We start from the raw sequence: 13,406 nt of genomic DNA on the forward strand, positions 1-13,406 counted from the left end.
CCAGGTGTAGAGTGGGCTATACTATCTAGGTTTGTGTGGGTGCGCTCTGTGACGTTCATACCACCAGGAAATCACCTAACGATGCCTCACTCAGAACGTATCTCCTTGGTTAAGTGAAACGTGACTGTACAACTGCCAATATTTCTAAATAGAAAGCAAACAATGGTTAATTGCCCAGGTGCTTCCAAATGTCCAGATGTTTGGCATGGAGGCCTAGCATGTGAGTGATTGACTAAATTGCTCCATTTTTCATCCACGACATTTTGGCTTGATTCAGATGCAACCTCCCTCCAGGCCTGGAAGAGAATTCTACATAAGTGTCAGAACCTAAAGTGAAGACCAACAGAAAAGTGTGGATTTTGAGCTCTTTTTCTTTCACAGATAAAAGCTAACTCAGACTTCTTATAGATAAGAGAGGGGAAGATGCTTTTATGTCGTCCCCTCAACTATTCCACTTTGATCTCTCAGCCCAAATATAAGGTTCATGACTCTAGACGGTTTGGGCCCTTAGAAAATGTACTGACTAATGAAATCAATAGGCAAACTCTCTTTAGTCCAGCCACTAGATAAGTCAAAGTTACAAATAAAAGGAGTGACATCTGAAAGCAGTCTCTCTCCTTTGGCTATTTTCTCTTTCTGCTCTCTTCATTTACTAAGCTGTGAGCATGCCTCAAGTGTCATTTCCTTATCGTTAGTTCTTCTTATTCATCATCCTCAGGAATATATCTACTTTCATAACATCTGTAATTAATGTAAATGTGGAGGCAAGACGGGAATGAACCTAAGCGGCCCAACACCCCAAAGCCATGTCTTTATATCCTAGTGGGGAAACACATTGCAACTGTTAAAAATGTGAGATAACTTTTAAACACCCATGAAAACAGTTACATATGTTGTGAAACATAATATGTTTATATTTATTAGGTGAAAGTAAATACTGTAAAATTATGTTGGAAATAAAGAAATAAAAAACGGCCATTTATTTTAACAAATAATTTTTGAGCATTGTGCCAAGGCTCTCTGTCAGTAACCTAGTACTATAATGCTGAATAACAAACTACCCCAAAACCCAGTTTTTAAAGCAATACCTTTTTTTTTTCCTCCCACACGATTCTGAGGGTCAGTAGTTTGAGCAGGGCTTGGCTGAGCAGTTCTTCTACCCTTGACTAGAGTCACTATTGCAACTGCAGTCGGTCTGTGTTAGTCTATGACGGCCTCCAATGAGACAGCGGGCCTCTGCTCCACAGAGTCTCTCATCTTCCAGCAGGTGATCAAAGCTAGCTCTCGAAGTGGTGACAGTGGCCCATGAGAGCCTGTGGGAGTGTATGAGGCCCACTGAAGCTTGGACTTGGAAATGGTACATCACTTCAATAATATTCTTGTGAACAAAGCTAGGCAAGTTAGTTCAGATTCCAGAAATAAGGAAATAGACTCAACTTTTGGATGGGAGAAGCTGCAAAATCCAGTTGCAACGAGTATGGAGACACAGAAAGGTAGAAACTGAGATATTCTTCCAAGCAACCCGCCACCATCCCTAAGTTATGGGTGAATGACATTCATAGAGTCCCATGCCCATTGTCTCCCAGTTGGGAACAGCCAATGAGAAATCAGAAGCAGGAAAGGTATTAGCTAGAAGGAAGACAATGACTTTGTTCCCTGTCTTCCTCAGGCTGTTTTCTACCTTGTCTAAATATTAGTCTTCCCCTCAAGTGCTAGCACAGAGACAGACTAGGTGTCAAAAGGGATCCAGGTCCATGGGGAAGTATGGGGTTGGAGTGGATTCTTTTAGTTGGCATGGTCAGACAAGATCTTTCAGAGGAGATTTTTAGCATAAATCTGAATGGTATGAGGGAATGAGGTCTGTAGGGAAATGAAAGTGTCCAATAGAGCATCTCAGGCAGAGGGACCTCTGTGCTACAGACAAGACCTTTCCACATATCACCAGCTCCCTAATCACAGTTTCTGATGAATATCCTGCCACAATCTCAACATCTTCCAAAGAAAATGATCCTCTTCTGCTTCTCCTGTAATTTTCATGCTCTTCCTTCACCTTATCTGAAAGAAATAACCATATACACAACAACAGGGTCATAATAAGAATAAATGAGACAGCATAAATAGATCTGTTTAGCACAGTTTCTGGTATGCAGTCGATGCCTGAAAACTGCTCTTTTCCTGTGGGGATACCTAAGAAATATTAAAATGCCTTTTTACTACATTATTGTGCTTATTTTTGAATCAAAGTAATATGCACACATGGCGACGGCAGCAGACACCATCAGTGCCGCCCCTGTACCCCTGATCCTTTCTGGTCCCATGACTGCTGACGGTCAGCAACTGCATCACTGCACCTGAGGGCGTTCTTTCTAGGACTGCGTGGCAGGCTGCCCTGCCCTCTCCTGCACAGTGGGCTCTGCAGAGTGTTGGGAATTGAGCGACACCCTGGGAGGAGCCATCAGCCTCTGACGGCCGGGGTCTGGCATATAAATACCCCCAGCTTTCTTGCTTCTCAGGTAAGGGAAGTATGAGGTTGGATTGTCCTAGTTTTAGTTTCCCCTTGGAATTAGCTCTAGTTGCCCATTGTGGGAGCTTCTTTAATAATCTAGTCTTTATTGGTTCTCCTTGTTCCCCGTATCACTTCTCCCCACTCCCTTGCAGGTATGCTTTGCACCTCCTAGTAGTCAGCTATCTTCAAGTCCTGGTTCAAGGTCTACTTCTGTGGGAAACTGAACTAACACTATAGCAGTTAAATAGCGCGAAATAGCCTCTGATAAAAGCCAAGGATCCCATTCCTCCCAAGTCCTACTCCTCAAGGGGGAGTTTTATTTACTCCTTCAGTTTTTAGTTCTTTTTTGGTACCTTCATAACTGTAGATGAACTGCTCGTTTCTCTTTCTTTTTTATATGTAACTAGTATATGTGATATCTATAGACTTTCTAATAAGAAAGGTGAACATTTGGTTACTTTATTGATTCTGCACTCATTCTTCAATACTTGACATGCATATGATTATATTTGGTTCTGTTATTGGCTATATTTAATTTTCAAATAATATATTTAACCTCCTATTTCTCCATATATTACCTTCAGACAATACATATTTACATCACACTTGACCTTCTCAAGGCTGCACTTCTATAACCTAACTCCCATCAGCTATACCTTCCCTTTTCCCATGTCAAGGCCATTCATATTTATCTCCCACCGCCTCCACAAAGCTGCCTCTGCTTTGTCCATAAGTTTATTTTATTTTATTTATTTTTTTTAACAAGATTACTTTATTTAATTTGATTTTAATTTTATTTTATTTATCTGTTTTTAGAGAGAGGGGAAAGGAGGAAGAGAGGGAGGAAACATCACTGTGTGGTTGCCTCTCACACGCCCCCAACTGGGGACCTGGCGTGCAACCTAGTCATGTGCTCTGACTGGGAATAAACATAAATTGATTTTAACAGTAAAAAAAAAACAAAACAAAACTATACTGTATAAAATTTTAGATTCTAAAAGTTGAGAAAGTCCCACCCTATCCAGTTTTGTTCTCCACAGTTTTAGTTATCTGCAGTTAACTGCAGTCCAAAAATATTGAAAGAAAATTCCAGAAATAAAACAACTCATGTATTTTAAATTGCATGCCATTCCAACTAGGGTGAGGAAATCTTGAGCCATCCTGCTTTGCTTCCCCTGGTATGTGAATCATCCGTTCGCCCAGCTTACTGTACTGTGTATAGTACAAGAAGACAGAGCGAGACAGAGAGACCACATTCACATAACATGTATTAAGTATCTTTTTATAAGGTTCCATTTTATTAATTTTTTGTTGTTAATCTCTTACTGTGACAAATTTATAAATTAAACTTTATCACAGGTATGTATGAATAGAAAAAAACTAGGTATATATAGGGTTTGATATTATCTGCGGTTTCAGGGATCCACTGGGGGTCTTGGAAGGTATCCTCTGAAGATAAGGGGGGGCTACAGTACATATACATATGTCTCAATAATGCACATGCCATGTATGTTTTGCAACTTTTAGAATATACTTCAAAATGATGTGCTTATTACAGCATTATTGACTATATTCACTATGCTACACTTTTTACATCCCTTTGACTATTGTAACTACCCATTGGCGCTTCTTAACCCTTTCACCTTATTGGGGAATCACTTCGTAAGTTTCATAAGTGTCTATCCACTATGCTGGACACCTGAAACTAATATGATTATTTATGTCAACTGTAATTAAAAAATTAAAAAAGAAAATTGTAAGTGGTATTTTTTTTAACAGTTGTTAAACTCCTACTATGTGCAGGTATAGCTACATAGTGAGGATACAACAATGATCAAAAACTCTCAGTCCCGGCCCTGGCTGGTGTGGCTCAGCCGTTGGAGCATTGTACCATAACTGAAGGCTTGTGGGCTTGATTCCCGGTGGGGACGCATGCCTAGGTTGTGGGTTCATCTCCAGGCTGGGCACATGCGACCCCCAGTCCAGATGCTCATGATCCTTGGCCCGATGTTGATTCCCAGTCTGGGTGTGGACGAAGGCAGCCAATTAATGCTTCTCTCACATCCATGTTTCTCTCTTCTTTACCTCTCTCTCTCTAAAAAGGCAAATGAAAATGTCCTCAGGTGAGGGTTTAAAAAAAAGATTCTCAGTCCCTAGCCTCAGAATAAATGATGGGAAAGAGATAAAGCCAACCACATGAATAAAGAACTATAAATCTGCAAGTGCTCCAAGGGAAAATATGAGATATTGGCAGAGCCTGCAATAGAGAAACCTGATGCAGAAAGGAGGGCCGGGAAAGACCTCTTGAAAGAAGTGGTATTTCCTCTGAGACACGAAGGACGAGCAGACGTTACTCAGGAGAGAGTAGTGATTAAGGTGATGTTTGTGTGCGGATGTGTTTGGGGAGAGGAGAGAGGAGAGCAAATTACGTGAAGGCAGCGAGGCAGGAAAGAGCTCGACATCAGGAACTGGCCAAAGCCTTGGGTGCTGTACTGAGGACTTGGCTTTTATTCTAAGCACAGACAGGAAACACCACCCAAGAGGTAAAACCGGAGTCGCATGGTGCCAGGAGTCTTGCCTCCACTGATGGTAGGACCAACTAGGACTATTTTGTGACTAATAAATGGGATCATGTCAATTAAGTTCTTAGCGTAGTGTCTGGTGTAGAGGAAGTGTTTACTAATTATTCAGCATTGTTATAGTCAATTAGAATGAATTGGAAAATGATTAAAACTCTCTGAGCTTCATCTGCCTTCCTTGTAAAATAAGGGAAATATCCACCCCAAAGTGTCAATTCAATATAGGGACAGCGTAATAAACTATGAAGCATAAATACTTTTTGTTAACGGATGTGGCCAGTGCAACAGCCTCGTTTCTCTTTCATCTCGAGGATGTTTTCATTAGCGTGGAAATTGCTCTTGGCTCTCAGAAAATAAACCTGCATGTGCCCGTAGCCTCGCTATGGAAGTGCGACTGGTTTCCTTTGCTTTGACACAAATGCTTTTCTTCCTGAACACTCACCAGCTCTTGTGCGTGGGAGGGAAGGTGTCTGCCAGGAGCTGCAAAGTGAGCATTCAGCCCGGTGCGTGAGCCTTGGCATTCTTCCTGCCACGGCTGCCAAAGTACCCAAACCTGAGACCAGCAGCACTGCAGGTTTAACGATCCACTGATGGAAGCTTTTAGAAATGTGTGGTTTCTATTTGTGCCAACAGGGTGTTTTTCCTCTGGTCCCCATTTTCTGCAGGTGGTCCATTTAATTTAACTTCCAGCCACTACTTTCTGCTTTGATTCAGGGAAGTTACTTGTCTTTCCCATACATTTCAAATTCCAGAGTCCTTTACATTTCCTGTGTTTTCTCCTCTCCCCTCATCCCCACCACCCTCAAACACCAGTGCAAAAAAAATTTTTTTTTAAATCCTACAGAATAAAAAATTTCCATGAGTCTGAACCAAATCTGGCATCATTTATACCTGAGCAGACATTTGACTCTGTGGCCGGAAATGGTTTGCTTCAACACCTTAAGTTTTTTTTTTAATGACCCCATTTTAATGGTTTGATTTTGACAAATCCTGGGCTCCTGCTGAAAGGGATACATGAGACACCTCATTCCTCTAACTGGTGACAGCAGTTTATGAAGTCTAGGCTGGTTCAATAAGATGGAGTTAAAGGCAATTCTAAGAAATGAGTGGGAGTTTCCAGGTTGGTCAAGCCCTGACAGGGTGAAGGCGAGGACACACCATCACCCCTGAGATTAGGAGAGGAAGGCTTCCTGGAGGAGGTGATGCTTCAAAGCAGCAGCTTAGAGGATGAGAAGGCATACACCCGTGAGGACCTTCCAGGTGGAAGCAGAAGCATGAGGCTGGCAGCAAGGAGTAGACAAAGGAGGTTTTGAGTACGTTCTTCTAGGAGGAGTAATAAAAACACTGGATATAAAGGAATCTGGACGGCACAGCAGGGCCTGAGGCCTGATGCAGGGTTCGGAGATGGAGGTGAGAATCCACCCAGCACGTGCCTGTGTGTGCATGTGGGTGTGTGCCTGTGCATGCATGAGGGTGCCTGTGTGCACGTGTGTGCCATGTGTGCTTGGGTGTGTGCATGTGGGTGCCTATGTGTACAGGTGGGTGCCTGTGTGCATGTGTGGGTGTGTGCCTGTGTGTGCATGAGGGTGCCTATGTGCACATGTGTGCCATGTGTGCTTGGGTGTGTGCATGTGGGTGCCTGTGTGTACAGGTGGGCGCCTGTGTGTGAAAGTGGGTGCCTGTGTGCATGTGTGGGTGTGTGCCTGTGTGTGCATGAGGGTGCCTGTGTGCACGTGTGTGCCATGTGTGCTTGGGTGTGTGCATGTGGGTGCCTGTGTGTGAAAGTGGGTGCCTGTGTGCATGTGTGGGTGTGTGCCTGTGTGTGCATGAGGGTGCCTGTGTGCACGTGTGTGCCATGTGTGCTTGGGTGAGTGCATGTGGGCGCCTGTGTGTATAGGTGGGTGCCTGTGTGCATGTGTGGGTGTGTGCCTGTGTGTGCATGAGGGTGCCTGTGTGCATGTGTGTGCCATGTGTGCTTGGGTGTGTGCATGTGGGCGCCTGTGTGTACAGGTGGGTGCCTGTGTGTGCATGAGGGTGCCTGTGTGCATGTGTGTGCCATGTGTGCTTGGGTGTGTGCATGTGGGTGCCTGTGTGTATAAGTGTGTGCCTGTGTGTGCATGAGGGTGCCTGTGTGCATGTGTGTGCCATGTGTGCTTGGGTGTGTGCATGTGGGTGCCTGTGTGTGAAAGTGGGTGCCTGTGTGTGAAAGTGGGTGCCTGTGTGTGAAAGTGGGTGCCTGTGTGCACATGTGGGTGCCTGTGTGTATATGTATGTGCATGGGTGTGTGCATGTGGGTGTCTGTGTGTGCACAGATACAGTAAGCAACTTAAGTCTTTTGCTTCACAACACTTTCTCAGAGACATAGCAGGAGTAGGCAGCCACAGTCATTCCGTATTCACTTTGGAGTTGCACTTTCTGGGGGTTATTAGGAAGGAAAGCAGGACTTCGCAAGTAAGGGGATAAGAATCTCTCAGCTGAGACGCCCCACCTGCTGAGGGGTCACTGATTTGCCTGGGAAGCAGTGCCCTGGGGTGACTGAAGCAGATAGGTGTGTGGCTGGGAAACAAACCAAAACAAAATGAATACACCCTCCATCTCTGTGCCTCGTTTTCCTCACTTTGAAGCCAGTAGTTTTTGGGGTGACTTCAATCAGAAGGGGGTATATTTTCAGGTCCTCACTCGAGATTAGGGGTCTGAACTCTTGGTCCCTCCAGGGATAAACACAGCACCAGCCCTTGGGCCTGTACTTGCCCATCAATGATTTCAGGCCACAGAGTGATACCCTCTCTCCCTCTGACTTGCTGGTTGCCTTATTATAATTTGAGGGAGCTGTCTGCTCCCTTCTAAAGCTGAACGTGGGGCAGAGGTGTCTCGTAAGGCCAGAGCCCCTAGCGCTTGTGTGGAACATCGGAACGCCCCAGGAGCTCACAGGAGAGCATGCCGGTTTCCACAGATTCTGGATGAGGTTTGCTCCAGGTGCTAAGCTGGGGCTGGAGAGAGGGCAGACACTGTGTGAAGCTGTGACGGCAGGGTTAAACCTTTCAGGTGGCTTTAAGGGATAAGATGGCTTATTTTCGTGTGAGCCCAAGTCCTCCCAAGAATAATAAAACTTTGTATTCATGTTCAGCGAGCTGAGTGCTTTTTTCAATGACTGTCACACCTCAAAGACTCATCCTACAGGACACTCCGGCCCTGATAAGGTCCGCAGGCAGCGGGCCCACAGAGGCGGGGCTGAATAAAAGGTGAGTGCACATGTAAAGCCCCTAAACAAAGAGGATGCTCCTGTCAGTCAAGTTCTTTCTTCTGGGTTTTCCTGGTCCGGAGCTGACCCTTCCCTTCCCTGTGCCCTTGAGAACTCCTGTGGTCAGTTCTTACTCGGTTTTAGACTCTTCACAACCAAACGTATCCAAAACATCACGAAGGACAAAAGCTCCACAATTTGGGGCCCTTCTGCCTTGACCAGCCTCCCTAAGAACTTGCCGGGCTTTAACAATTCACTGTGGCCTCTCTGGGCCTTGAAGCCTTGCGTTATTTCCATCCTTTCTCTGTACCTCTCAAAGGAATAGACAGTGTAGACTTATTTCCTAATTTAAATTTAATTAACGTGGCTTTGACCCCTTGGGTTGACCCCTTGGCGACAGTGCCCTCAGAGCCCAGTGTGGCGCATCGCCATGACAGGGCATGAGGAGAGAGGACATGCCCTGTGTCTGTCTACAGGACGAGGCAGTGGCCTGCTTTCTGATAGCAGATGCTTCACCTTCTCACTACAGCCGGCACTGCAGCCCTCTGCTTTGTCTAGAACAGAGTTTCTCAAAGTGTGGCCTCTGGGCCAGCAGCATCAGCATCCCTTCGGAACTTATTAGAAATGCAGATTCCCTAGCCCTCTCCCAGACCTCCGGAATCGGGAGCTTGTGGGGTGGAGCCGGCAATAAGCCCTCCAATAAGCCCTCCTGGATATTCCGAAGAACACAGAAGACCCAGAACCACCGACCTTCTAGCATCACCAGAGCGGGGCCAGGTTGCCTGCACTGTGGTTTCCTTTGGAAGAAAGCGGAGGGATGATGGGGTTTGCACTCCATCAATTTGCTGGCACAACACTGAGCTAAATGCGCCTGTCACATGCTATCTCTAGACTGAATGAGGATTTCCTTTTCTTTCCCTGATTTTCACCTTAACCCTTTAGAGCCTTACTTGTAATGACATTTTAGTAGAATTAGAGAAAGAGCAAAGTAAACCTAAGGTAGGCAGCTACCCTCTGGTGCACGGAGACTCATCCTCTCCTGTGTGGGGCCGAGAGGAAGAGCATTGCATGTGGTTCTATCAGTCTCACGTGAGACTCTGCAGGACAGAACACCCTGAAATGCCAAACCAGGTCCAGTTGCAAAACCTCCTTCCTCTTCCACGCATGAGACTGTGTCAAGTGAACTTTATAGGTAGGGGTAGAAGATAATCAGAGAAATAAAAGGGTGTGATGATGAGTGTCCAAAGTCCAAACAAGGCTGACTTAGGGAGAACCCTGCCCTTGTTCCTACCTCTGAACTTCCTTAGATCCAAACGAAGGCACCCAGCCGCTCTGGAGGTCCCTTCACCAGCACTGCTGTGCTCGGGCTAGGGGAGCATGCAGCTCCCAGCACAGTGTGGGCATCCGACGCCCAGACAGGGAGGGAGGGCTGGGGACTGCACTGGTACTAGAGACACAGCTCTGTGGAGGTTAGAGGCCCTGCCTCAGGGAGCTGGTCCTCCAGGGAGGCTATGGGTGAGTAATCAGGTACTTATAAACATCGTGCTACATCTTATTACAGTGATTCTATGTAGGAACATTTAGATACCTGAGCTAGTCTTAAAGGGGCCAGTGAATGTTTCCCAAAAGAAGTGACTGAATTTAGAAGGATAAACAAAAATGAGCAGGTGAGTAATTGATGGGGAAGTTGGAGTGGAAGGGGGGTGATGGGTGACAGAGAGGGTAACAGGAAAAACTACAAGCACAAGTATATGGAAGATGGCTCAGTGGGCCTGGGGCAGAGGCAAGGAAGGAGCAGGGGACAGCAGACATGAGATGGGAGCCCTACATTAAGGTGCCATTGTGGAGTTTCAGGCAAACAGACGTTATGGACTTCTGATGGCACTTTAACTGGAGTAGATATTTGATTTGAGTACGGAAGACCCCCTTACCTATTGGACACATATTCCAAGACCCCAGTGGATGCCTGAAACTGTGGCTAGTACCAAACCTTGTACGTATTATATTTTCCCCATACAAGCATACATACATATGTACATACATACGTACATATATACATACATTTTACATCTTCTCTTGGCACATCTGAATTGCTGACATCACTACTCCTGCGCTTTGGGGTCATTACCAGGTAAAATAAGGGTGACTCAAAAACCAGCTCTGTGATGTTGTGGCAGCTGGTATGACAACTGAGTGGCTACTAAGTGCCGGGGGGGAGCGCGTGCAGCATGGGGACACTGGGCAAAGGTTACTTCCTGTTTCAGGTAGGGGTGACGCAGGATAACTCAAGATCTCCTCATACAACCTAGAGTGGCACGCAATTTAAAACTTAGATTATTTACTCTTGGAAGTATCTGTTTAATATTTTCAGACTGTGATAGACTGAGAGTAACAAACCATGGAAAGAGAAACTGCAAATAGGGGGCCAGCGCCGTACAGGAAAAGTGGGTGGCAGCCAGGAGTAAAGCAGCTGTTAAAAGATAAAATTCCCATAGGTAAACTCAACAAAAATTTGCTGGACCTATGTTAATAAATTATTAAACTCCTCTAAAAGACACAGAAGCAGACTTGGACAGATAGACATCCTATAGTCTTAGTTAGGATGACTCCACATTATTAACACGTTGACTTTTCCCCAAGCTAATATGTAGTTTTTAAATGATTCCAGTAAAAATATTAATGCATTTCCCTAACAAATGCAACCTCCCCCAAAAGCTAGAGAATTCTTTTTCTTTTCTGTTTATGCTTTCTCTTTTCAGTATATGTATCTGAGATGATGGATGTTAACTAAACTTATAGCAGTAATTATTTCACAATATACTTAAGTCATTATGCTCTCTTACATCAAACAATATGCTATACACCTGACACGTATACAATAAGGTGTGTCAAGTATATCTCAGTAAAGCTGGAAAAATAAATAACCCTCCCTCAAATTTTTCAGAGGCTAACATAAAGGGTATCACAATCCTCACCATGTTGGTAGTATTTTAACCATCAGGTTTTTTTGAAATGTGTAACTTTTATGTATTACCTCTTTTGATATTAAACTTGATTTTTTGAATCTGTAAGTCTTCTCTATTCAAATAAAAATATTTTTGTAATTGTAATACATTTTATGTGTCCCATATTATATAATACATCAGTGGAAATATGACCATATGAATTCTGCCATAATTCTCCAATATGGTGAAAAATAAGTCTGTATCTTTTTCTTTAAAAAAAAAAAAAAGAGATAAAATAATTGTAAAGTTTTATAAAACAAGTAAGCGCATCCAGGAAAACCCTAAGTAGCAACAGCAGTGAGGGGAATGGATTATCCTATCAAAGTTAAAAACATATTATCACATGGAATTGTTTTTATAGCATCAGATTGGACACAGCCCAAATGCTTATCACTAACACGTTGGGTGAATAAACTCTGGTATGTCTATCACCTGCAATATTGTGCAATGAAAGGGAGGAAGGGGAAAGATCTGTATGTGCTGAGAAGAACTGATTTCCAGAATCTAAAAGCAGAGTGCAAGCCAGTGCATTTAGTGTACTATTTTTTCTGTGTAAAAAGAATGAGAAAATAAAACTAATAACTGCAAAAGATCTTAAGACACACTCAATAATTTTGATGGCATTATAATTTTAAGTATGTTTATGTATAGTATAGAATGAAGCAAAGAAATAAATATTTTGATGTAAGTAGGAACCAAAGGTTTTCATGTAAAATCAAACTTAAAGAAAAAAAATGTATTGTTGAATTTGAATTTGAAATATCAACATGAACTCAGTTTTTAAGTGTGTATATACTTTGTGTCAGTCCACTCAAAGAGCTTAGAAGCAATGATAACCTAGCAACAGGAGTACCCCTAACACCTAGATTAGCTTCCTGAATATCAATTCCTATGAGAAGAAAATAAGGCTCCTCCATGAAATTGCTCATTCAGGTCTTGAGCAGGAAAGTGCAAAGTAAGCCTGAAATATCTTGTTGCCTGGAAAATAAGTGAGTACCCAGGAAAAAATGAGGGCATGTTAAAGAACAGAGAAGCCAGCTTGAAGGGGCTCTCATGATCAAATTCAGTTTAAGAAAAACATCGAAGAGAATACCATCTATAGTTCATTGAAACATGCTGAATAAATAAAATTAGAGTACATATTGATGCAAAGACAGAGACAGAGGGAAAGAAAAAGGAAAGAAGGAGAGAAGGAAGGAAGGAGGGAAGAGAAAACTCATTTGCTACCACTAAAAGTGATTACTATACCAACACCTTATTCTAAAAAATAATAATTAAAGGGAAAAAAGTAAGCATTTTCCCTACTTTTTAAATGTAAAATATAGTTTATTAATTATGGAAAGCTCTGTATAAAATGGCAGCTAATGAATATGACAGAAATAATAAAATTTTAAATTCACCTTTTGGAAATCCCCAGTGAAATAACTGATTCAGGCAAGTAAAAACAATAGATAATAAAACTATTAAGGTTGATGGGGAACAGGATGTTCACACTTGCCAAAATTCACCCCACATATTACATGTTAATTGCAATGAGGGAAAGGCATTTTAACCAAGTGATCAAACTTAGCATTACTAATGGTAGGACATATTTCTTTATATGCCTTCTGTGTAGTATGTTATGAAATACAGAATATCACCTATGCTCCATTGAATTCTTACAAAAAATGTTCAACTTGAACCTAATTGACCCTTTAGATGTAACTTTCAGTTTGTGGGAATTAAATGAATAGGGGAAAAGGTTAAATGACACCACAATGAAGCAACCTGACAAATCCAGGGTTTGAGACCTTCTGTTAACCTATTCTCTTCACAAAAGGCCAAGTAAAAAAATAAGAGAAGGGACTGAAGAGATTTAACAACCAAATGCGCAAACCTTTACTGGGCCCTAGATCACAGATCATAGGGGGAAAAAAAAAAGACATCTGGAAAAATTTGCATATGAACTGATGTTAGGCGGTACTAGAGAATTTGTGTTACTTTTCTCAAGAAACATAACCATATTGTAGAATAGAAAATGTCTATTTTTAGGAGGTTCATGCTGAAGTTTTCAAGTGTGAAAGAGCATGATGTCT

The sequence above is a fragment of the Furipterus horrens genome, unplaced genomic scaffold, assembly GCF_987537825.1.
Source record: "Furipterus horrens unplaced genomic scaffold, mFurHor1.1.pri manual_scaffold_11, whole genome shotgun sequence".
NCBI classification, from domain to species: Eukaryota; Metazoa; Chordata; class Mammalia; order Chiroptera; family Furipteridae; genus Furipterus; species Furipterus horrens.